At 41.2% G+C, this 27,143-nt stretch overlaps 1 protein-coding gene across 4 annotated transcripts in view; it reads left to right on the top strand.

The window, feature by feature from the left end:
* Nucleotides 1-27,143, top strand: part of LRRC4C (leucine rich repeat containing 4C) — a 591,735-nt gene that overhangs the window by 208,523 nt on the left and 356,069 nt on the right. For 3 of the 4 annotated variants that reach the window (XM_083432915.1, XM_083432913.1, XM_083432916.1), the window contains exon 2: nt 23,848-23,937. The exons of the other annotated variant lie outside the window; for it this stretch is intronic. The gene's annotated coding sequence lies outside the window, so the exon portion shown is untranslated. The remainder of the gene's footprint in view (nt 1-23,847; nt 23,938-27,143) is intronic. 4 annotated transcript variants of the gene reach the window in all.

The following is a 27,143-nucleotide window of genomic DNA, read 5'->3' as shown; positions in this document are numbered from 1 at the left end:
TCTACCTAGAGATGCTGGGGATCAAACTTAGGATCTTCTGCATACTAGGCAGATGCTGAACCACTGAGCTATGACCATTACTCCAAGGCACCCTGGCTGCCTTTAATCCACCCAGTGTGCACATTAGGACAAAGAGCGCTGCAAAAAAAGGTGCCATAGGCTTCCAGGGCTCTAGGCCAGCTACCAGAGAGAACAGCTAGAGTTCAAATTGCATGGGAAATCAGATTATGATTAAATGTGATAATGCTCTGGCAAAGGAGACAATTGCCAATTATTTTCAAAACTGTAATGGCTAAGTAGTTTATTTATAATTTCCCCCCATTCCACTTCCAACTTCCTTTGATTCAATATTAATTTCTACTGGGACCTGTTGCTTTTCGTTAAGGAGTTGAGAGTTATTGGAGGAAAGGACTGACTTGGCAGTTTGCCTCCTCACAGCAGGATTGATCGTCTTTCATTAATGGAAATGCAAGGAGGAGTCCAAGGCAGCAAAAATAACTGATCTATAGTAGAAACGCTCTGCGTTCCTATATTGCCTGTGTGAAGGACTATTTGAGCAGCAATCTTTATTCGCTTAAGAACTCTGCTATGATCACACATGACACATGCATAGCAAACTGCATTATACTGTGCCAGAATATTTGTCCATCTAGTGCAGTATGGCCTCCTCCAAACTTTTGGTGTGTTTGCAAACCTAAGAAACCATTGTGGGCACCAAACACACCACACAGCTAAGTGCACATTGCACCCTATTACGTTGGCTACAATAGAATGCTTTTTTCATCCCCAATCTCAAACCCTTTGGGGGCACATGTGGACCTTTGTGGGCACATGTGGACCTTTGGTCACCTTGTTGCTCTTCTTTGATGGTCAACAGCTCACCAGGATCTCCATATTGCTCATCAGTTGCAACCTGATCCTTTGAAATGCAGATGCCAAGGATGGAATCTCAGAAATGGTGCAGAAGAGACACACATCCTGTCACTTGATGGATTGTACAGCATACAGTTGCCATATAGAAATAGTATCCCTTGAAGTACCTGTGAAAGAAGTGTGACTTTTATTCTAGGATACCATGTTGGCTTCCTTTTCTTTTGTCATGGATGCTGTTTTCTGGGATAGATTTTCAGTATCTATTCAAAGCTGAAAACCTGTGTACAGAACTCCACAAAGAAAGAAACCCGAAAATAAGCTACCTTGATTACCATAACAAGGCAACCTTTCTACTTTCCTCTCTCTCTCTCTCTCTCTATATATACATACACTTTTCCACCACCTTATTGTTAGTGATTAGAGTGAATGCATAGTTCTCAGAGCCCATTTGAAATGAAATGAATAAATGTTATCAATACATAAAGAGAGCTGAAAAGATCAGCTATTAATAAATCTGTGCATTGTTATAACTGGGGTATTCAATAGAACAAACCACTACATTTTCTAAAAACCTCAAATATGCCTTTTTGCTCTTTTGTGCCTGACCTATAAACAAAAATCCAAAACAAGTGAACAAGCAAGCCCCTTGCACAGCTAGAGCAGTGTTAATGAGTGTCAGTTTCCGATCAGAGGCTTGCTTCATTGCCTGCCAAGAAACATCAGTTGTCATGGTGATTAGATGCTCTTCTTTATTAGACCAGTTGCCTTTAAATACAGCAGTATATTGCTGGAGGTGGCTTGGATGTGCTCATCTTTCTGCTGCTGGGGAGCAAGAGGTGGGGGCTGCAACGTGCTGAATCCTCTAAAGATTATCCCAGGCAATACTAGTTAGCACCACAGTGTTCTTGGTCAGCATGTAAAGAGTCCTTACTTGTGTGCCCCTTTGCAGAGGTCACATTCATACCATACATTTAAAGCACTACGATACCACTTTAATTGGCCATAGCTTCCCCCAAAGAATTCTGGGAGTTTTAATTTGTTAAGGGCACTGAGAATTGTTAGGAGACCCATGGGGCTTGTCAACCTGAGAAGGTAGCCCTGAGAAGGAAAACTCTGATCCTAAACCTCCACTGCCTTGTGAGATATATTTGGGAGGAAGTAAAATGCTAAGGAGTAAACTCTACACAAATCTGGAGTCCCCAAGACCTTGTATGCCTCCTTCCAGCAATGAGTGCTCTTACAACATGCCAGTGATGTGATGACAAGGACCTTGTGCCAATCTGTCTTTGGCAGTTGAAATCAGCAAGTATATTTGCATGCACATATACTTAGTGTCTTAGTGGAAGAGTCTTAGTGGAAGTGTTGCTGGTTAGAATAAAAACAATATTTCAGATTCAGTAAGAGCGAATTCTTGAAAGAGATGAACAAATTTATTTATTTTTTTATCTTGCTGGAAGAATATATATTTTGCTAGATTGATTTATTCCAGTCAGAGTCACATGTCTGCTGCAAACACTGGGGCTTTATTAGACTACAGTATAACCACATGTTCCCCTTCAATGTAACATAATCAGAACTCTCCCCTGTGTCTTTTTCTATTGCTCCAGAATTTGACTTGTGTTCCACATCCCCTTTGGGAACCTCTAGTGCTTTCTGTGGAAATGAAGTCTGCAATCGCATAGGAACAATATGGCCTTTACTGCAAGTCGTCGTAATAAGAGCCAATTTCACATTTCATATTAAAGCTTATAAATGAAAAGCATGATTAAAAAGGACACATCAGGAAAAAATGTGCATGCAAATATACTCCCTTGCTAAAGTTTGCCAGGGCATGAAAATGCTGCAGATTGGCCATGCTGCTTTATCAAAATGCTATAATTTCTGAGCATTTTAAGAAATGAAGGACATAGAAAGGCAAAGCTAGGATTTGCTAGCTTAACCTCAAGAGAATCTTAAACAATACAAGTGACAATGTACCTGCTGCCAAGGTTAGCAATAAGATCTGGGGAGAGAATAGATGAAAAATTCTGTTTTGCACCACTATCCTATGCATGTTTACTCAGTCTAACTGTGTTCAGTGGAGCTTATTTTGAGGAAAGAGTTCGTGGGTTTGCAGCTTTATCTAAAAGATTCAGCCCCAGTGTTCATGGACATGTGACTAAGGAAATAACCCAGGGGTCTATTACTATATCCCCTTCTCTCTACAGTGGTATCCCTTGCCTTTAACCCCACATTGCAGATTGATCTGAGAGAGTAGGACACAGCAACCATGCAGTACACTTTGTGTTACGCCCCTCTTACTGGTGGAGTGGCTGTTCTGAGAAAAAGCCCTGAAGTGTGGTCCATTATTAACATAGTTATCTTGTTGCAGCAAAAGTCAGTCTACTTAAATTGACCTCTCAGATTTCATTCATGATAAATCTAGCAGTGGACTCGTAATGTAGTGAACTGGGTTCACGTCCCTGCACCTCCACATGCAGCTGCTGGGTGACCTTGGGCTAGTCACACTTCTCTGAAGTCTCTCACAGAGTGTTTGTTGTGGGGGAGGAAGGGAAAAAAAGATTGTTAGCTGCTTTGAGACGACTCCTTAGGGTAGTGATAAAGCGGGATATCAAATCCAAACTCCTCCTCCTCCTCCTCTTCTTCTACTACCACCTCCTGTTCCACTGTTTTGCATACAGACTGATTGCACATCTGAAAGTCTCTCTCTCTCTCTCTCTCTCTCTCTCTCTCTCTCTCTCTCTCTCAATGATGTATTCAGCCAAGTCATTCTGTTTCTACTAGGACTTCTGCTTGTGCAGTGGATCTTCTCTCTTTCTCCCCTCTTTCAGCACATATCTGTTTTGGGGTTCCTCTGACAGCAACCCTCAAGCAGATTTGAGGGGGGCATAGGGTGTATGTGAAGAGGAGAAGGAATAGAATTTTCATTGCACAAGTCTTTGACCAATACAACCCTTTCCAAATTTTGCACAGGAAGTAAGACCCAAGTTAGAGCAGGAATTTGTCTTGACCTTTACTTTCTAGGCATGGGTCTGAGTGGTTTTCCCCTTGCCTTGCTCCTTTGCCAGGGAAAACCTGCTCTTTAGAGAAAACCAAAATTGCCACTTGCCCCAACTGAATGCTAAAGAGTAATTTTCCCTGGGGGGGGGGGCAGCCAGACAAGAAGAGGTGTGGATAAGCCTTATTTTTTGCTCTCTTGGGCAACACAAACACCATGCTCAGGTAACACACACACCAGGAATATATTTTGTAGTGGGCTTCACCTTCATTTTAGTATTCCATAATGCTGCCCTAGTCTCCTTCCAGTTTAGATGAGACAGGTCCCCTCCTCATGGAACTGTCCGTACCTATTGAATCAGCACACATTTTAATTGAAGTCTGGTTTTATAGTTTTGATCAATGTTTACCTTTCCTGTATTGCATTTCTTGTATACTGCTTAGAGATTATTGTAGTTGAGCAGTATGTAGATGGTTTAAAGAAATAAATAAAATTTAAATTAGTGCTCTGTTTTTTATGACTGTTAGAGCCAAAGCATTGAATTTAACAATAGGGGTTTTATCTTCAATATTCACATTAGATGATCCAGTGTCTCATGGGACAAGAGGAATGTATCTCCCCTGTTACAGCCCCCTTTCAAATGATTCCAGCTTGCCTGCACATTCCTGTAGTTGAATTGTTCCCCCCAAAGTACCTAGGAGTGGAGAATTATCACTGTGAATTAAAAGAGAGTTTCTGCCAAAAATATCATTTCTGAACCAAAATGTCAAAGAAAATTAGGAGGTTCCAGCCCAGACAAAACATCTGAGGAATTGGGAGGGGAAAGGAAAAGAGTTATTGGATGGGCCCAAAGCAAAATTTCAAGGTGAATTTTCAGGTTCTAAGACATTTCAAGGGACGTTGATATTTTTTTTTTTAAAAAAAGAGGGGTGATCTCTGTATGCCTCAGTGTCCCTCAAACTAAGAAGTCTAGGTAGAGCAAAATAAATAAATCATGCCCCATCTCTTTTCTCTCCTTAATAGTACTTCAAGTAATTATCAGGAAGCCATGCAGTCACTGAGCAGATTCTTTCAAATCAGACAGGGAAAGCCACTCAGTGACACAGCTGTCATTTCTTGCATTAATAAAACCTCTTGCTGTTTGCTCAAGAGTGACTGTGCTGGTGCGCATCATAGACACAGTGTGTTGTCATCTACTGCTGCTTCCTTTTTTTGACCAGTGTTACATTGTCCTTGAGTAAGAATGCTTTGCTAGCTGGAAATCCTGAATAGATTCCTAAATTCTACTTCAGGTTTGAATGCTGCATTCCCATCCGCTAGACACCCATTCCCCTTTTGAACCTGCCTGGGTAGTTTCAAAGGAAAATAGGCAGCTGTAAGAACCATGGGTTTTCAAAATTACACCCAGTGATTTAACGATTTTTTCTCATGTTTCTATTCTGCCCTTCTTCTGCCATGGAATCCAGAGCAATATATATGTAGTTCCCAAGGCACAAAAGAGAAGCAATGCGGAAGACAGTAAAGACCAACATTATTTCAGAATGGAATGCTCACATTCTGCTAACAAGAGATGTTATAGACGACACAAGCAAATTAACAGTGTAATGCTAAAGGGGATTGGTATTAGCTAAGCTAAAATAAATAATCATACTTTTTGGGGGGTGATATTTCTGAATCTGCCACTTGAACTCTGAGACCTTTGAACATACAGCCGGAATGTGCAATTTTCACTTCAGTATTTGAATGCTCAATTTTTACTTCAAAATCTGAATGACTTTTTGACATCTTGTGATTGCTTTGATTTCAGGAGGCTTCACATATGAAATCTCATACATTTTCACTTATGAAATCTCCCAAGTTGTCACTGTCAAACACTAATTACCATTGCTTATTATTTATCAGATCAGATGCTGACAGATACTAAATATGATTGCATGTTATCTGTTGTGGAATATGCATGGGGGGTGTAGACAAGTTAATCTGGGAAACATTCCATGAAGATTGAACACAAGAGGGGACCCAAAATATATAATTTTGTATTAGATATAAGTGCTCCCTGACACTAACTACAATTGTATTCAATATTGTTCAATATCAACTCCGATATCAAACATGGAAAGAAAATCATTCAGTGTTAAATTCATATATCAAATATCTATTGACTATTCACCAAATATTTATGCTATCAGAGATCAGATATTAAAAGATCAGATATCACACAGAAACCAGGCCATATTTTAATGAGATCAACAAAAGCAGAAGACTGGGAAGAGAAAGACACTCCCTCCCCCCAAAAAGTTCATTTTTTAGTTTACTATTCAACACACTTTTGCTGGTGGAGAGAGGACATTTAGCCTCAAGCAACAGCATTCAGGAGGAGTCCTTTCTGACCGTTGAATATCTTCAACCTGTCTATGGCAATTTACCATTCCCTCTAAAATCAAAACTGTACATGCTGACATGAGGATTCTATGATCAGGTATCTCTGTATTATTAGCTTTGACTTAAAAGCAGCTATGTGGATGTTGGCACTCTGAATTGGACTGGAGCAGTGGCGCACCATTTCCCCAATGTAAATCACCGTTTCCCACAAAGATGCTGTTTGTCATGTTGGGAGAAAATAGAGTTACCCATCCTGTTATTGTGTTTTCTGCTGCAAGACATATAGCAGCAGGGATCAATTTAATTTGGGACCATGGCATAGATGAGGAAGAGGAAGAAAAGGATTAAGCACCTCTCTCCCAGCATTGCTGTTCTTATCCAGTTCAGAGCTCACAACTTGGAAGAGATGTGCTTGATTGAGAAGCTGCTGTTAGGGCAGAATGATGCGGCACAACTGCTGACAGGAGTGAGACCTTATCAGCGTGTAACACCTCTGCTCAGAAAGCTGCCCTGGTTGCCAATCAACTACTGGGCCAAGGTCAAGGTGTTACTCTTAGTAGATAAAGTCCTTAACAGCTTGGGACCAGTTTACTTGTGAAACTGCCTTACCCCATATATGCCATTGTTAGTTAAAGTTCTTTACATTTGTTTCTTCTGTGTATGTATGAAATGTGACAGGCAGGAAATAGGATTGGCTGGCCTTGCCTCCAGCCTCCACATGTTCAAGAGTAAAAGGGGATCACAGGGGTTGAGGGCAGAGCTAGTGAGCGCAAGCCTGCTTCCTTTTCTGCATGGAGTCATATAAAGAGGGTTTAAGGGTTGTATCGGGCCAGAAGATCCATCCCTATGATTCAGTTGCCTGACCTTGAGCCATTTTACATATTTTACCCTTCCCAGCCTAATGAGCTCAAATATCTCATTCAGTGTGGTGAGTCTGATGACCTCAAATAGAGATGCTTCAAAGTTGTGTTTGTGTGTGTGTGGTGTTTTGTTTTGTTTGAAAGGCAACTGGCAAGTGAGCGTTGCCCACACCTTCTGGCACGATGCTGGATCTAATGGTCAATCAGCTTGGTAAATCCTTCCTCAAGGACCAGTCCTTGCATTTAAAAGACAACGCCAAGTCTTACTGGATTGTACAGAAGTTTTCTTTTTGCAGAAGTTAAGGGACAAACTTGAATGGCATTACCTACAAGTTAGTCGCTCTGGCATTCCTGCTGCTTAACACAAATAAACTGCTTACATGAGCACTGAAAGGGTGCAGCCAGGGTCAAGAAGCAGTCTGCTGAGGTCCATGGGGTCAATGCAATAAACTGAGACTGCAAAATAATTCAATAGATTGCATGCTAGTCCTCTTTCAACATGCTGCTAGCCATTCCCTTAAGGCATTCCAGTACTATGGCCTACATTTTTTGAGCTGGAGAATCTGAATTCCAGCTTTGTGTTACAGTTCCAGGGTATGCAGCAATTACCTCTTTACCATGAACATTTGTTGGACTTTGTTTTACCACTTTCTTCTGCTCTGTTATTTCCCCCCACCTACCAACACTAAATATACTAGCAACATGTGACTTGATGGTTACATCATTGGCCGTCAGCAAACAGTTTTTTAAGCAACTGCTCCTCTATTTTATGGATCAGAGTTCTCTTTATTGTCTTTGACAAACTCCAGATGTAAAATGGCATGTGATTATTTTTTTAATTATGTTTTTATCATTCCTATGGATTTCTGCCAGGCTGCAGCCGTCTGCTATCTTTAGCCTGGACCCTCAGGCCAACTTTGGCTCTTGGCCAGATAACTTTGGCCCAGTAATGTTTTGCCTACAGATGTGGAGAATTTGTCCCATCTATTTCTCCAGAGTTTTCCGTTGTTCCATGACGAAGTACTGAATTTTCATGGCAACTTTGTAGCGTGTCTCAGATATCCACTGAGTTTCCAAACAACTTCCAGACTTCAGCACTTACCCAGGTCTGCTTCCTTACCTGTCTTGTGCAGACACTTTCAAAGCATAGCAATAAATACAGTTAGTAATGGAGATCTTTTCCATTATGCTAGATGCACACACACACAACAAAATCTATCATTTTTCTATTGGGGATATATACATCGCAATCCGGTTTTTCCCAACATGTAGGCCACTTCCATTATAACCATGAAGTAGGGTTGTGTGAAAACATTCCCCCTTATCCCATTCACTTTGTTTAACACTGCATTGCATGTTCGGTCAATTTTCACAGAGTTCTGGTATTTGCTATTGCTCATTGTTCATGATTCAAAGCACTGACTGGCTATTTTGCTTCATGCTGAGCTTATTACTCATCACTTCCCCAATTATAGGAGACAGAGATTCATCTAGCTTTTCTGTGTAATCTGAGCTATTGTCATCAGTTCCTCATTCAAAGCCTAGATCCAGTTAGCTATTGTGCAGTGTCAGGCTATTTCTCATGGTGTCAGGCTATTACTCATCAGTTCCCTATTTAAATGACAGACCCAAATAGCTATTTCATCCCATTCCAGGTTATTGCTTTTCGTTTCTGGTGTCAGCAAAGAATTGACTAGCCAATGTGGGACAGTTTTCCACTGGCAAAGGAATGAGAAATGGGAAGCTGATTTGTTCAGGAGCACCGAGCATGCACCAACACACACACAAAGAGAAATCTTTATCAGGGAAAATGCAGTCCATAGTACCCTTGATATTGAAATGCATTACTTTTGCTATGTGAATCCTGTTGAAAATAATTTTGCTATGGTGTCTGATCCCTTATTTACAGTAGCTTGTAAAACCACCACCATGTGGATGGCGGGGGGTCATCCCAGTGATAGTTTCAATGTCTCATTCCTTATTCTCAGCTCTGTCAATGACAGGAATGGGATTTTCAATTATCCATATGGGATTTCCAAATGTGAAAGCTATAAATGGAGCTGTCAATAAGTGAAAACAATTTCCAGCAGTATCATGTATTCTGATGCATGTTAAATGTTGCACACATTATCTGATTATTTTTAAATTAAACGTTGCCACTTCCTACACCAGTGAACCCACCCATCGGGGGGGGGGCAGTTAAACAATGGCAGCAATTGAAACAGTATATTAAAAATGGTTCATCTGTACATATGTGTGATGAATATGCTGGATTTAGTTTTAAGAAGGACTGAAGCCATTTTGGAAGGAGAGCAGCCATTTTGCATGTAGAAGGATCCAGGTCCACCTCTGGACTCTTATAGTGCTGGGAAATATCTATATCTGAAATAATGCAGTCTTTGCTGGTCAGTGTAGATAGTTGTGAGTTAGATGGACCCATGCTCTGATTTACAATAGGTGCCTTCTTCTGTCAATAACAACAACAACAACAACAACAACAATAACAACAGCTAAATATGTTCCTGAATCATTTAATCATTATTCTAAAAGACTAGTTTATAGCCAGATAGTGAAAGAAAATGATGAAAATGAAACCTGATATATTACAGGCACAGTTGTCAATTTCTAGAATCACTGTGGCTATGATACAGTTGCTACAATATAATTCATCTATAATTAAGCAATATGAGTCTACTTTCTTGACATGTTTAATGGTACTGGAGGAGGTAATGCACTGCACATGCATTTTGCAAAATGTTTGGGTTGAATTTTTACACAAAGACATTTTGGCAGATACTGGAAGTGCCTTCAACAGCGCTGATAGTCATTAGATTGTTGAACAGTCACTTAAGGCAAGTGATGTTCTACAATGTGGATTAAAGACCAGGACAAAACACTGGAGGGATGAGGGAAGAAAAGCTGTGAGCTGGCACAATGAGAGCATGTCCACATCATGAACTAATAGGTTTTCCCTGTTATAGGAAACTTATGCATGATTGCCAACTTCTCTGATTCCCTTCTGAGTCCTGAAAGTTCTTAAAGCACCAGTTGCTGAATCTGCAAGTTGAGAAGGAACACTTGCAGAAAGTTCAGGTCCCAACACTGATGTTGCGATGTGACAGCCTAGTTGCTGCTGCTTACCTGGAAGGAGATGGGGAGGGGGAAGCAAAGGGGAGGTTAGTGCAGTGCAAACACAGCAGCAGCAGCAGCACTGGATTGGGTCTGCAGGTGCATTTGCACTGCACTGACCTCATTGCCAACTTGATCTCTCCCTCTCTTCCTCCCAGTAAGCAGCCAGCAGTGACTCAGCTGCCAGGAGATGCCACCCCAACTGCTACTGGATATGAACATTAAGTGGATTTCTTTTCTTTTATAACATAGTTATCAGTTTACCCCACTTACATTGAATCTCATTTTCATTTTGTTGCCAATTCACCCACTTGACAACAATCATAATTTGAATGTCTCTCAAAACTGAATGAATAAGCAACAAATTGACACTTTTTACAGGGTGTTGAGTTTTCACTATCCTGGTTAGCTGGGCCCACCTACTTGGTTAACTCACTGCTTAACCCTTAGCCCAGCCAACTTATGAACAAGTTACACAGTACTGTTTCATAGCAGATCCATAGGGAGCTCTACAGTGCTCCTACCCTCTGCTTACTGTTGTTAAACAAGTTAACAAACCATAAAACCAGATGGGGCCGTTATAAATGGTGCTGAATTCCAAATCCCATCAGTCTCCGCCAGAATGGTCGATAGTCATGGATGATGGGAGTTGCAGTACAACATCTCAAGAGCCACATATCGCCTGTCTGCATTATAGGACAATGCATTTGCTTATCTAGTCACTGCAACATTTCCATAAGTGCCTTTGGAGAAAAGTTTTTTTCTGAAAAGGTGGAGAGGAGTTCAAGATTATATGTGATATGAATAGATAATTGTACAAGTCATTCTTCCCAGGAACCTTTTCCAGCTTTCTGGTGGGTGTCAATTTGCCTGGTTCCCATCCTCCATCAGCTTTGGTCCAACATTATATTCTAAAGGCATTAAAAATCCAAACAATTTCTCTCCTTCAAAAAGACTGTGTAATAATGGGTATTTCAAGGCACATACAAATTCACAGCTATGTTTCTAGGCATGCTAAGTAGAAAGCTGTCCTGTTAGGTTCCTCAGCTAACAGCTTCAGCTGGGACTTTGCAAGGCTCATCCTCTCTACTGCAAGCTGTGTAGCAGCAAGATGCCAGTGACAATGTGTGCTGTGTACAAAGGGGGTCAATGGGATTAGCAGAAGCAAACAAGGAAAGCTGTGATGTACAACAGAGAGGGAAAGGGACAATCCGGCTTCTCTGTCACAGCTGCCCTGGTTGGACTGAACTAAATTTCAGGGCGGGGGGGGGGGGGATAGGACTACCAACATTACTCGCAGTGTAGCTACGTAGTTGTCTTACACTAAGTCAGGCCCTTGGTTCATCTGTCATCCTGGAGAGAATCGGGATTGAAATTGGGACTTTTTGTATGCAAAGCATGTACTTTGGGGAGAAATACATTTAAATGTGGACAAACTTCCAGGAGAAGGGCGTATGGAGTGGAGGTTAAAAGGCAAATACTGTGGAAATATGGCCAATTGAACTGCAGACTGGAAAGAAAATGAAATTGACAGATTCATTGATCCCTGGCAAGGGGGAGAGATATCTGGGTCTTGTTCTGTTATAACATCCATATTTTAAAAATGCAGCAATTCAAGTTTTAGGGTAGAGGATGTTTTTTGCTCCTAGAATAAATGGAGTTCTAAAAACTGAACAGTGTTCCTCAAGCTAGAAAATACGCTCAGTTCTACTGAACCCAGCTTCAAGCCTGTTTCAATTGTCGAACAGCAGTACTAGAAAATAACACTTCCCAGCACTCCTTACATTTGGCATGTGCCAGTGCCAGAGCAACAGAAAGAAAGAAAGAAAGAAAGAAAGAAAGAAAGAAAGAAAGAAAGAGAGCTGGGAAAGGATTTGGTATGTATCTGTGTGTTTGTGTGTGGATCAGCAGGAGGTGGAAAGAAGGGTGAAGGGAAAGCTCACTTTTGCTATGGCTTGGACTTTAATTTGAGTTAGAGAAGAACTTTCAGAGTTTAAATGCTTGCATTACAAACCTGCTTGGATTTGCAATTTCTGAATTAGGCTCAGCTAATGTTCAAATCCAGCGCTCCTCCTAGTGCATGTATATTATGTTTGGGACTCAAATCCATCTGGTTCTTTGACAGATCCTCCTCCTCTTTCTTTCTCTATCATCATTTATCTTTCATTTTCAAACCAAGGTAATACAGGTTAAATATAGTGGATAGTTTTTGTTTTGTTTCACCAACACCATTTCCCCTCTCAATCCCCAAATGTGTAATTGCATTTAAATATCAAGTGCCTGCTTAGATAATATGCATTGTCTGTATTGTCTGGTAAGGACAGCATCTTTTACATTCCTGTTTGTTTGTTTTTTTTTATTTTGTACAGAAAGGAGTTAGATTTATGGGGTGGTAATTGCTGTCATAATGGAGTATTGCAGAGAGGAATGCCTGGAGAAGGCATTTGCATTTGTAATGCTGATCCAGCAAGAGGGTGTTTTGTTTTGTTTTTCAAGGGCTCAGCCTGAAGGCAACACAAAACAGCTGAGGGTGGGTGGGGGGAAACAAACCAAACCAGAGGTCAGATAAGTTCAGAGTGAAGGCAGGGCACAAGAAAGATAACCTAAACGTCAGACAAATGAATGTGTTAAGTGGATTGATCATGAACCATGAGTGAGCCATGAAATAGCCATACCTTTTTGCAAGGGAGACAATGAACTACATTCACAATGTTCAATTTTATTATTATTATGAGATATAATTTTAACAATGGAAGGAAGCAAATGGCCATCTTTTGTTCCAAACCGTTTGATTACCATACAATTGTGTTATTGCCTTTGACAGTAGTTTGACTGACAGACCCAAAGTTTGCAAGCATGATAAACAGGAGGAGTGGTTGGGGGCAGGTGTTTCAATTCTGCGTCAGGAAATCTTTCCTCAAGCTGTATGGCAGGCTGTTGTTAAAAAACAGAGGGCCAGGGGGAAAAATAACCCAAACTCCCCCATAGTGACCTGTCCAATAATGGTCCCCACCCAGCTAGAATTGTCTGAGTTAGATGTCTTAGGTCTAGAATCTGAGCTTTTGTAGTGCTAGTGCAGAGCTATTACCGTATTGGCCCGAATATAAGCAGCACCTTTAAAATTCAAGGGGGGGGGGGAGAGAGAGACAATACCCGAATATAAGCCGATCCCTTAAAATTATGCAGGCACTCACACCTGTTCCATTTTACAGTATGTCTGTTTCAGCAGTGATAAGGTAAAAAAAAGCAAATTTAAGCCACACTTTAAGCCATGGTCAGAATTTGGAAAAAAGGTGTGGCTTATATTCAGACCAATACTGTTGGAAAAATGCCCTGGGGGTGCCTGCAAGCCCCCAAATCTCTGAGCATCCTCCGGTAAGTTCAGCTCTGGAAAAGGCATCTCCCTTCTGTTCCAGTGCACTTCCTAGCAACATATACCAGCTGGTATATGCACACCAATGTTCTGGTATAACACAGCAAGAAGAGTGAGACATGATAGAGCTAATCTACTATTTATTTACACACTATGTACAGACAAAAGCATAATGGTGTCTGTTCTCTCCAGCTTCAAGAGAACAAACAGAAATAAATAAAAGCAAAAATAAAGTGTAACAGTACCCGCAGCGGAAGAGATAAGACGGTCTTCATTTCCCAGATTCGTCCCAGACATGTGATTTACAACAATATCATCTGCAGCATCGGAGGAGTGAAATTGCTAACAAATACGGTATTACTGAGGCTTTGAAGAGTGGTAGAGCCAACAGCACATCCACATTCAAGCCACTCATGACAGTAGCCATGGAGGTGGGGGGCAGGCAGACTGGGCCCAGGGATGGAGCCTGACACCAGCTGGAGCTCACTGTGAAAGCGGCTCAGCATCTGCCAGCCCTGTCCTACCTTCAGAACACTCCATTTTGAGACATCAGGAAATACCAGGCTCAATCCAAGGCATCTCCAGGATTGATGCCCTGGACTGGGAGATAACCCTGTCTAAAATCCCAAAGAGCTGTTGCCAATTAGTGAAGGCAATACTGAACTAGGTGAGTCAAAGGCACTGGTGGAGGAAGAGGAGTGTGGGGGGAGCACACCGCCCCCGGCAGCGCGATCCCGGTGGGGTGCCATCGCGGCTGTCCCTCCCCGCCCGCGCTGCGTGCCACGCCCCTGCAGGCTGCACGTCATGCCCCAGGACCTGCAACATGCCCCTGCGGGCGGCACGCCCCGCCCTGTCCCTGGGATGTGTGCCCCACCCCCAGGACGTGTGCCAGCCCTGCCCCCGCCTGCTCTCTACCCCCTGGTGCCGGAGCATGAAGCTCCGGCACTGATCAAAGGCAACTTCCTCACTAAAATCCCACCCATGAGAATTTGTCAAAATTTCCTCACCCCTTTGACAATGTTCACCACATTTTCATTTCTTATTAAGTAATGGAGAATGGACCAAAAAACAATCATTGTTTGGTGGATGGGGGAATCAACACAACATTGCTGAAAATGTCCTACTTGTCTTCTACAAACTGCCCCCTCTTTTCCTCCCTGAATTTTCATTAAAATCTCATCTTTTTTCAAGGACTTTCGCCTGTAATTGTTCTGTCAATGTCTTACATTTGTGTAATAAAATATCCTGATTAAAATGCAAGCAAGCAAGCAAGCAAACAAACAAAACCCGCCACCCTGTTCTATAACTTGATGGACATCTGAAATGCTTTTTTAAAAAGATCATGGTGACATAGAAAGATGGGACGTTTCCCCATAGAACATCTTGTAATCTTGAAATGTTCCTCTATTCATGTTATCTTTCTAAATTAGATTATACATTATTTAGGCGAAAGCCCGCATCTTTTTCTGAAGGCCTGTGCTTTTTTCCACAATGCTTCTTCATTAACATCTTCATTGCACTCTGCTTCTGGAAAGGGTGGCTGAGTAAATAATACTTACTGCTTGCATATTTAGTCTGGGACTTGGAAGTTATTTTTCACATTAAAAAGACATACAGGATGAAATCAACCAAGTTATTTAAAATGATGAATGTCTATTTGATCAAGAATGACTAATCATCCTTAATCACTCAATTATTAATGATTCGTGATTTTAGTCATTCCTAATCAAACCATTAATTATGTTTCATTTTCCCCCATTGTGTTGAGTGGTTGTGCGTGTTTTCTTTGATGTATGTAGCGCATTTATTTATTTGATTGATAGACAACTTGCTCATCCCAAGTGCTTACAGAACTATGTAATATTTTGCATTGAGAATGGGGCGGGCGGGGGGGGGAGGATATCCTTCCATTTGTTTTTCCTGGGCAGAGTATGTGGCCAGAGTATCCTTCCTTTCTTCTACAACCACCTGCCTAGTCCTTGAAATCTTAATTGAGGACTCTTCCCTAGGTCCCCCCACCTAATGAAGTGAGATGCATGGTTTCTATGGGGAGGGCCTTTTGGTGGTGGCACCCCATTTGTGGAATGCCCTCCCCAAAAGGCTCACTTGGTGCCTATTGGATGGCCTTTAAGTGCCAGGTAAATAATTTTGTTATTGTTCCCTGAATCATAGTGGGTACATCTAAATGGTGTGTTAGAGTTTAGCTGGAATCCTTTCTCATTATTTTTTGGTTTTATGTTGCGTTTAAATTGTTGCAGCTGCTATTGCTTTAGATGCTTACGTTGGTTTGTTGCTGCTGTGATTTTTATGGCTGTTTTAATGCTTTTACCGTGTGAGATTTTGAACAACATTTGTGTGTATATATATATATATATATATATATATATATATATATATATATAATGTTTCTATAAACTGCCCAGAAAACTAAGCTGTATGGGGAGTATACAAATAGAATAACTAACTAACCCTGCAATCTTATGGCTCTGGAAGGCTGCCCCAGGGGCTGTAGGAAGCATCTGATCTCACTTGCTGAAGAAGAGAGAGATCTGACCTCAGAAAGGTTGATCCAGCTTCAGAGAGGTTTATCTGCCCACATGAAAGCCTCCATGGCCCTTTGCCCTGCCCAAATTAGCCCTTTGCTAATTAGCCTATCTATGCAGGAATCACAGCTAAATCACAACAGTTTTTGTGATGTTGTGATATTGTGACTTCCAACCCTGCTTCCATCTTCCGGACCATACCTTTCGGACTGCACCCCCAATGAATTTGTGACAAAGAAAGGGGAAAAAGATTTAGATGGTTTATGGAATCTTGTGTCATGTTCCAGGTCAGAATAATGTGTACATGGATCAGGCATCCATATGTATATCTCTTGTTGGACTGTCCTGTGCAGGCACAAAAGACTGGCACCAGAGGATCTTCCCACTTCCTACAGCTACAGAGCTGTGTGTGCCATTTCATTTGATTATACAGTAGTCCCAATTAGATATTCAGGACTGTTGACATCAGTGATCAATATATCCTGCACCCTTTCTTTCCTTCAGTCGTGGTGTCCTGCTTTACATATAACATTTCACTCCTATATTTAGCATTCATACCATATCCAAAAGAGGGACACGGGTGGCGCTGTGGGTTAAAACACAGAGCCTAGGGCTTGCCAACCAGAAGGTTGGCTATTCGAATCCCTGCAACGGGGTGAGCTCCCGTTGCTCAGTCCCTGCTCCTGCCAACCTGGCAGTTCGAAAGCATGAAGTGCAAGTAATAAATAGGTACCGCTCCAGCGGGAAGGTAAATAGCGTTTCTGTGTGCTAGTCTGGTTCGCCGGAAGCAGCTTAGTCATGCTGGCCACATGACCCAGAAGCTGTACGCCAGCTGCCTCGGCCAATAAAGCGAGATGAGTGCCGCAGCCCCAGAGCCGTCCGCAACTGGACCTAATGGTCAGGGGTCCCTTTAGCTTTTCCCATATCCAAAAATATTTTTATATTTCTAATTGATAATGTTGACGTTTGTTTTATTTTATTTTTTGGAAACTGCTTCAAGGTTTTGTTTACAATCAAGTGGTTTATAAATGTTGTTAAATAAATGAATTAAAACATCTTCCTTTCCCCTTTAATTTTTAGCATTTTATCACAATGGGGTGCGATTATGGATGTAAAAATACAGCCAATACATTTGTTATAATACTTTTCTTCATATTATAGCTGGCAGATAGTTCAAATAAAGGTTTCTACCGATGCAAAAATTTAATACATTAAATTAGATAAAAAGTATGTTTGCTTGACTAAGACAAGGTATGTTGAATACATCCAGTGAGATAAAGAAAGATGCAAGAGATGAGAATTTCATCAAAACAAATTTGCCTGATTCAAATGAGTATTTGCTTAAGCTTTGTGGTACTCCTAAGGCAGCAGTTTTGCCTGCCTTATACTTGGAAGTACAGCAAGCTAAATCCATGCCATTATTCCTAGTAGCACTTTTTGCATCTAAGGTGTCAAGCCAGGCAAATTGTCCTTCAGCTGAGATGCTTTCTAGAGCTGGGATTTAGTAACAGAAATCCTGGCTGTCTGGAGCTTCATGCTGGGTTGCTCCCATGTTTAAAAGAAGGTTGAAAATATTTGTATAACAAACAACGGAGACATGGGCTGTGTGAACAATCAATCATGCATATGTCAAAGCCACCGGCAGGGTCTTCTGAAAACAATCTGTACTTTTTTATTGAAGGGTTTAAGAAAGATTACACAGCAACCAACACACCATCAAAGCTTCAAGAACAAATCAATGTATGGCTTACCTCCCAAGGTCTGTCCCCAGGTTTTATTGTAACTGACAATGGAAGTGATGCCGTAAAATACCATGCATTGTTGCTTCCTTGCTGTTCCCACATGACGTTCTTTATCCTTGACATGCTGCATCACTCAAATCAATGGAGGGTGACATTGAGGCCCCTCAGATCACTCCTTCCACTAGTCTAAGCTCCCTCACCCACCCATTGCTGTCACAGGGCTTGCACCCATTAATCATTTTTGTGACTTAATTTTAAAACAGCGATTTGCTTTATTTTCTCAAGGATATCAAAAGCGGTGTAGCCTCATTTATCTGATTCACACAGGGAACATCCATAACATTAGAGGTTATGCAAGTATGAAGGCTATTTGCATACAGCTCGTCCTTCCCTTCTCCAGCCACTAAGACAGCTAGAGACTGAGAGCAGCCTATCTTACATATTCCAATGTAACTTTGAAGGCATGTATGAAACTCCTGGGACTTTCTGCCCTTACAGGCTTAAGGCAGCCTGGGCCTTATCCCTCAACAAGTACCAGGTGTTTAACTGGAAGGAGGAAATTAAATTTACTGGGCTAGATTTGAGTCATAGTTTTGTCCCTTGAAATAAACAATGACTAAGTTAAATTATTTCCGCAGGACTAAAGCACAACTTACTTAGGCTAGAATTCTAGCCCCCTTGATGGCTGGGCATGGGTTAGTATGCTGCTCAATCCCCTGTCTAGTAGCACCTTAGAGACCTACTAAGTTTGTTATTGGTATGAGCTTTCGTGTGCATGCACTTCTTCTTCTTTTTTAATATATATTTCTACTGTGACAGACCAACACGGCTACCTACCTGAATCTAGTCCCCTGTCTGTTGGCAGAGAAAAGCACTGCTGGTGTGCTGTGATGGGTGGAAAGGGTGGGGGTCTCCAGTATAGCCTAAGGTTACCAGATGTTCCTGTTGCCTGGGGAGAGTCCCAGGGGATTTACACATCAGTTCCCATACAAAATCCATTGAAGTTGAAAACTGTCCCCAGATTCATTGAAAAAAATCTGGTAACCTTACTGTAGCTCAACCGCTACCCATCTGGGCAGGAAGTTACCATTGGCAGGTCTCCCACTGGTAGTAACCAGAGTAAAGCCACAGAATTTCCAAGGGCTTTTTGACAGTTCCCTCACCGTGAGAAGTGAAGTTACAGGAAACTAGGCAGAGGACCTTCTTGGTTGTGGCACCTGCCCTGTGGAACACACTCCCATCAGATGTCAAACAGATTTTAAAAAAAGGTGAAAGATTTATACAATCTGAAGAGAAACCAGAGAAACAAACAGATAAACAGCTACACAATTTTCTGAAGACATCTGAAGGCCGCCCTGTATCGGGAGGTTTTTACTGTTTCACAGTTTGCTGTGCATTTGTTATGCTGGAAGCCGCCTAGATTGGCTGGGACAAATATTACAAGTAATATTTTTTATATTATTATTATTATTATTATTATTATTATTATTATTATTATTTATTAATTCAGGGCAGAGGAAAATGGTAAACAAGAAAGCTGTCTCCTAGCAGCTGGAGCCAGTAGGGGGATTCAGATATGACAGGAGCACTGCTGCGCTGCTATTCTCCAGCTAGGATTGCTGTGCCCATCTGTATTCAATATTTTACTTTCTGCTATGTTATGGGTTGTTATGTACAATGAGACAATGAGCTGGTAATATGGTTTGCTATGAACTCAAATAAAAAGGGCATAGTAAAGCTTTAATTATCTCAGCATAGGAGACAGCAAAGGATATTCATCACTTGGAAAGCTATTTTTTTATATCTACCTACCTCTCTCATTTGCTGCAGGAAGCTCAAGATGGGCAAATACTGGAGCTTTATCATGTTGTCTTCACATGACTAAATTGGGTCTATTGGTTCAAGTCCACTATTAGATAGCTAAACAGACAGACACATATAGAATTTAGTTTCAGTTGCTAAAGGTGTTACTTAAAATGCTTTATTCAAAAAGCATTACCAAGGCAAATGCAGCTTCTAATATTTGAACCCAGTCCCCAGTTTTGATTATTTAATTTCTCTTCTTTTCACTTGATTTGTGATATTTGGCTTGTGTCTGAGAACAAAAAAGAAAAAGAAAGAACTGCAGCCTTGTTAGTCTAAGCAAAGCTTTTACAAGTTCCCCATTTGCCAAAAAAAGTATTGCAGAATCATGTTTTCAGTGACAGCTCAAATCAAAGCCCACAAAGTATATTTCCCAAGATGCACCTGATTCTGCTGTTCTGATGTATTTCAATCACTTATCTCTGGAGAACTGTCTTTTTTCCTCTTGACAAATTAGGTAACTTGACAAAATTGATTTAAGATCTCTGCTGAGTACTTCCCATGAGACATTCCTGTTAAATTTAGGAGTCTCTTGGCTGATCCAGGCCCAGGAATTGTCCGTAAATGAGCTGGTTTGTTTTCAAGTGTGCATACTGAGACTCTCCCTCACGCAGGAATTTGTGCTTTTTAAAATACTGAAGAAAAATAGATACTGAAGAAGGAGAATGCCCAGTATTTTGCTGATAGATGAATGACATAGTGTGTGTGGCATTTTTAGCCCCCAATGCTAGGTGGAGGATATTGTAGAGGATACAAAATGTTGTCCAGACTTCCAACTTATTTGGAAGGCATTTGGATTGAATTGATGTGGAAAAGCTGAAGGTTCAGTGTTATATGGTTCAGTTTAGCATGGTGAGCTAGTATGCTAAAGTGCTAGTGAATCTCTCTGTCTGCTTGTATTTTCACAAGGTTTACTTCTAAGACCAGAATAACTGTATTATAGTAGAGTAGATCATGGTGTACCGGCATCTCTTAAAGTTTATGTAGCTACTGTGTATGTGCTTGTCTTGTGTCATGTGACAATAAACACTTTAGATTCTAAACTGAACTGAATGGGTAAGGAGTTTTTTTAACCAGGAACTCTGGAGAAAGCTGACTATTGGAAAGCAGGAAAACTCTGGTGTTCTGCTGAAGACACTGCTGGAGCTGTGCATGCTTTTCTGATCACACTGACTGAAATGTAGAGTAGTACCAACAACAGAGGATGGGCCCAAGTCTCAGGTTACGGGCCAACTGATGCCTACAACTCAAAACAAGGTGGTCACTAGGCTCCATTTTTTCACATCTGAGGCAACGCTTAACCACATCCTTTAGAAAATGTGCTTGGGAGCCACAGTGTAGCTTAGTCTTTCAGATGAGATGTAAAACCAGACTAATTGTGGTAGTTACAAACCTCATTAGTCATTATGTTCTTCATGAAACAGCAGAGGGCTTTGCCATTGTGTTCTGACCAAATGTCAACATTAGCACTTGTGTTCCGACTCCATAAATAACTGCTTAATGTTTAATTTGAAAAAGTGTTCTTTGCTTCACTGCTTAGACCATAGAGCAAGGTTGATAGATGAAGTTAAACTTCATCTATCTAAAAATGGCTGTACTTCAAGCTTGGATGACATTCTTAATGTAGATGAAGCAGGGATGGGCAGGGGACAATGGGAATTTCAACTGACCAACAGACCTTGCCCAGAATAGGTTTGGCTGCTATTTTGCCCAAGATTATTCCATTTCAGCTTCTCATTAAAGCCTGGGTCCCATTTGGCCAGTCTCCTTTTCTTTTACAAGCTTCCTGGCCTCACAGGACAAAGCTCCAGTTATGGTTTCTGGGTTCCTGAAATACTGATGCACTGAAGGGTGCCTTCTTCACTATTGGCTCTCTGAGCCATTACCAGCCCCTCAATCATCAGTATATCTGTCACTTTGCACAATGGCTGCTCCACATTACATGCAACTAGGTGTTCCTTCCTAGGGACGCAGGTGGCGCTGTGGGTTAAACCACAGAGCCTAGGACTTGCCGATCAGAAGGTCGGCGGTTCGAATCCCTATGACGGGGTGAGCTACCGTTGCTGCGTCCCAGCTCCTACCAACCTAGCAGTTCGAAAGCACGTTCAAAGTGCAAGTAGATAAATAGGAACCGCTCCAGCGGGAAGGTAAACGGTGTTTCCGTGCGCTGCTCTGGTTCACCAGAAGCGGCTTAGTCATGCTGGCCACATGACCTGGAAGCTGTCTGTGGACAAACGCCGGCTCCCTCGGCCCATAGAGCGAGATGAGCGCCACAACCCCAGAGTCGGCCACGACTGGACCTAATGGTCAGGGGTCCCTTTACCTTTACCTAAGGATGGCATCCAATGAAATGGTTCTGTTACTACTTCTGTCAATTTAGGATGAGGAGAGACTGGCTGGGTTCTCACTGTGGCCACATTCATACCATACATTCAGCCCAACTCAAAGTTCCTTGTGAAGAGGGATTGATAGTGAAACAGTGCTGAGAATTATAGCTCTGTGAGAAAAATGTTGGTCTCCCAACAACTCTCAACATCCTTATTCCCATTGAAATTACAGTGGTACCTCAGTTTTTGGACGTCTCCATTGCCAAATGTTTTGGTTTTCAAGTGCCAAAAACCTGGAAGTAAATGCTTCCATTTTCGAACATGCCTTGGACGTTGAATGGCTTCCACTGCATGTATCTGTTGTTTTCCACAATTTTCTCTATTGAATTGGCAGGCCGCCCTTTGCTTATCAGTTTTCTAACGTTTTGGAAGTCAAATGGTCTTCCGGAATGGATTACGTTTGAAAACCGAGCTAGTTACTAACTTGTCCCATTGATTTCATTGGTGAGACTAAAGCTCCATACTTTATCTGCTTAGAGTAGACACAACCTACTAATTTACTAAGTCTGAAGTGAGTTCAGTGGGATCATTATTACTATTATTATCATATGCACATACTACTTAATGCAAAAATATGTAAACATTAAAATATGAACAACATACTTAAAAATAAAACAAAATACTAAAACATTTATAAACATCTGTAAATAAAACATGTGATAAACAAGCCAGTTAAAATAACACAAGAATTAAAACAGAACACGTAGGCCAAAAGATCAAGGGAATGCTATCAGAATGCCAGTACAGGTGGGGCCTCACTTATTTCAGCAGGGAGTCTAAAAGTGACAAAGTATGAATCCAACCCATTATTCCTTGCTGCCTGCAAAAATGCAGGAGATTATGCCTTCACAAATACACAGATATAGAATGCCATATGCATTGCTCCATGAAAAGCAGGAAAATAGCAATGCTGTATCATATCAGCTCCTCTCACTTCATGAAGATATACATGTTGACACCAGTATCTTTTCAAGTACTCAAGTCTTTGTGCAAAAAGAGGGACTTTATTAAATTACCTATCATACTATCTTTCTGTTCATAGTTATTCTTATTAGTATTCTTGATGAGCTTTCAATCACTGAAGCAATTAAAATATATTAATATATCCCAATTTCTTAGGGAACTGATCAGATTTTAGTACTGGTCTTTTTTTGAAAAAAAAAGTATTAAATAACCTGACATTTTTCACTGATGACACTAGACCATTTCCTTGATTTTCTTTATGAAAGCACTTAGTCATTCACAGTATGACTTGAGTTAACAGAAGGGTTTTGGTCTGTGCCCTAAGAGGGAAGGCAATTTTTGCCCATTTCACTCTGCAACCCCCATGCCATCTTTCACCCTCTTCTGGAAAGTTCCCCAGCTCTCAGGTGCTCATGCTGGGTGGGGCCACTGGGAGTGCAGTGGGGAGAGTATTTGGCAAAAGTTCCCTCTTCTCTTTTCCCATTTGTGGACACATCCATGGGATCAAAAGCCCATCCATGAATATTAGGGCACCAGTTGAAGCCCACTCATTTTTTGTAACTTTGGTATCTTAAGAATTCTGTTTTTGTTTGTTTGTTTGCTTGCATGTTTTTTAGTTCTTGGGGTGCCATCTGATGAACATTCAGGCCCCACAGAAATTAGTGAAGCATGCAAAGATCTTTTATAAGAAAATTTAAGTCTATTTAACTTTTGGTTTTTCTTCTTCTCTTCAGAAATGAATTTCTCTCATACAAAAGATCACGGTGGCTTAAAGATATGGAGGCCAAAGAAGATGTCATTTGACTGGATATGCTGAATATTGTGTGAGTGTACTGCTTAATTGCTTTATAGTGGAACTTCTGCTGTCAATGTTGGTTAGCAAATGCATTTTGGTTTTCATCAGAAAGATTCCCTACTGTGCATTCCTAGTTGATGTCAGCTGTCAAATTAACATGAGACCAAGCCATATATAGCAAGGCTAGGACCACATGCTCATTTCCCCCCAACTGTGATTTGCGAAAGTGCTTCCTAGAAGTCACAAGCTGCTCTTCAAACTCATGAGTTCCAAAAGCCATTCACTGGTAAATGAGAAGTGTAACCTTTTTCTTCTATGCCTAGCATCTTATGGTGTCAAATCTCCAAATTGCTTTTCAAAATCAGTGGAGAGTAAAGAGATGTTTTGGAATTCCGGAGGCTTCTGAAAAGGTGTTGGGAAGATTTTCCATAAACTTTTGTACATCTCCACCCATATATTTCCATTGTGCTTTATTCTGTAGCTTTGTAAGATAGGTGTTTTGTGCTGGGCTAGGTCACTGCAGTGCTTTGAGAGAGCACTTAACAACAGAAAGCCACAAATCTCCTTTAGTACATAATTAAAATGTCCACCTTCAGAGAAGATAAATAACTGACAATTCCAAAGAAAGACTTTTGTACTTCCATAAGAAGGGTGTTTATTATTTCTCAAATCTCCGAGTATACCAGCTAAACTGTTTTGTACTTCTTGAAATATTGGTTTTTAATACAATCTAACATTGTATTTTTATGTATATAGTGTAGCTTGCTTCTTTGAGAGGACTTTCTCTAGAAATGTGGTCTAAAAATATATAAAGAAAATGAAAATGAAAATGAAATGAAATGCAGGCTACCAGAGAAATTATGGAGGCAGAATGTCTGGATGCTTGTATTACTTTGTTTTCTCTCTGGGGGTTTTCCCCTATGGAATTAGTTTGGATATAAACTGAGAATGTCACTCCACTGAGCACTGAATGTGCCATCTGCTTTGGGTAGTAGGAGAGACTTCTGGGTGTCTTTACTTGGCCTGTGTCAGTATCATAGGACAGCCAATGATGGGTAGTGTCAAGTGTGCCTTTTAATCCCTGCTCTCTTAATCCCTGGCACAGCCCCCTGCCACCCCTCCCTTTGCGCAGTGGGCTTCATTGCTCCCTGCCTTTTGGGGAGCCAAGGGGTAAGTTTTTATTGGTTTTGAGATTGGTTGTCCCTGTTCTCCTTTTTCACCTACTTCACACTATATGATTGACTAGGATGTAGTATTCCTTGCTGCCTAGGCTTTCTATGGTCTCTCTTTTTGTCATAGCTGCCAGGTTGGGTCAAACAGAGTAGGGTCTAGAGCTACTTTTGATGAGCACTTGAAGGCATCATCTGGGTGAAGAGCTGCCTTGCAACACTGAATCTTAATGCTGCCTGGCTTAGTGTGGTTAAGGAGAGTAACCTCACTTGAATCCCAGATGCTTCTTCCCTGTGAACACTGTCCAGTGGGGAACAGCCAAGGATTCCATCTGCTTGCTTTTAAAGCTGGCTAACAATAAAGGCTGCACATCAGCCACTTTATGAATCTGTGGACTGGAGCCCGGGTGTGATGGCCTGGGAATCGGATTCAGAGGCTGAACCTGAGGAATCCCAGCCTGCACAGGAGTCCCCGCCTCCAGGACCGGCTGAGCCGGGGCTGGGGCTTGAACCTGAAGGGCCCTCACTTGTGCCGGGGCACCTAGAGTTAGTCAACTTCACAGGGGGATAATTAGTTTTAATTCATGCTCCTTGCAGATTCATGCCTACTTATTAGTAAATCTGTGGTTTTATACCCCCCCAAACAGTTGTCAGTTCATTGTTGTGTGGCAAAGATCTGGGATTCTCACATGTTTCAGTGTGATGTCTGCCTTTGTTGCAGGCACCTTAGGGTTTTGTGGTTTTGGTTTTTGTTTTTTAAAAAACTCCTAACCTCGAAGCATTAGTCTCTATCACAGAACTGTTTCTCAGTAGACATCCATACATCTAGGAAAACTCAAGCCTTTTACTTTTTAAAGGGCATCGCAGACCAAGATTGATGATAATTAATAAAGCTTAGCAAAGAAAATTATAAAGGCCCCAGATAATCAGTGGAGTGACCTGGTGTCTGATCAGTTCTTCTCCCCAGAAATAGCATCATGGTGACCTTTATGCTGCAGGGATGCCACATATTAAACTACAGAGCCAAAGACAGGTTTAATCAAAGTGTACATCTCTTTTAGCACTGAGAACGTACTAAGTAATATTAATGATGTGCACAGAGGTATTGCACTAATACACAAGAGAAGGACAAGAGGCTTTTTGCTCTAGCTTCTACTGTAGCAACATCCCAAGTGATGCTGCCCTGACGTTGCAAAAGCATGTTTAACATTGAAGATCCTGTTTGCCAAAAAGTTGGATGGATTAGCTGAGAACCAAAACCTGATTCATACTGAGAGTTCTCAGATCTTCTGCTCTGGGATGAATGAATACTACAATTTTGGTGTCTCCCTTACCATGTTTGGATTTTGAATGAATGCCTAATTCAGTCATTTTGATGTCCTTTGAAGAGTGGCTATTTGTATATTCCCAAGCAAGCTAGAAAATGTGCTGTAGAGCCCTGTGCACATTGTTTGTTGCTTATCATTATTTGTTCCCTGCAACTTTTAAAGGGTAGTTTTGTTAGTTGGTTGCAGCAAAAATAACAAAGAGTCTTCGGGTGCCTTAAAGACTAACAAATTTATTGTGGCGTGAACTAGAGCCTATTTCATCAGATGCTTGAAGTGTTATCCTTGGTTGTCAGAAACACAAAGAGAAAAAACATAAACAGTGGGGCCAAAATCCCATGAAATACAAGAAAAAAGTTTCATAGTTTTGCTTAGAAGTCTCACGGACTGTATCTCTTCAATTGTATGGTCATTTGGCACCACTATTTCAAATTCTTTCTTTAAAACTATGTATTGTATAAGCAACACTATATTACAGTTGGGAATGGGAACCTATATTTCTAAACCATGGTGAATCATTATGTGTGTACCATGATGTAGTTGACTCTGGGGCAACTGAAATGTCCTTAGTATGGTGCACAAGAAATTGACCTAGGATATCCTTGTTTTTGCGTCCCATGTTCTCACCCATGTTCCTTTCCATTCCTATACAAGGTTTCGTTTTGCTGCTGCAGCAGACAGGAGGTGTTGGTTCTTGTTCGTAGAGTAACATCAACCGATTTGACTGTGTTAGTGGGGTT

The sequence above is a fragment of the Podarcis tiliguerta genome (assembly GCF_965153285.1).
Source record: "Podarcis tiliguerta genome assembly, chromosome: 1".
Classification (NCBI taxonomy): Eukaryota; Metazoa; Chordata; class Lepidosauria; order Squamata; family Lacertidae; genus Podarcis; species Podarcis tiliguerta.
Note: the sequence above shows the minus strand (reverse complement) of the source record. Positions and strands in the feature narration are given on the sequence as shown.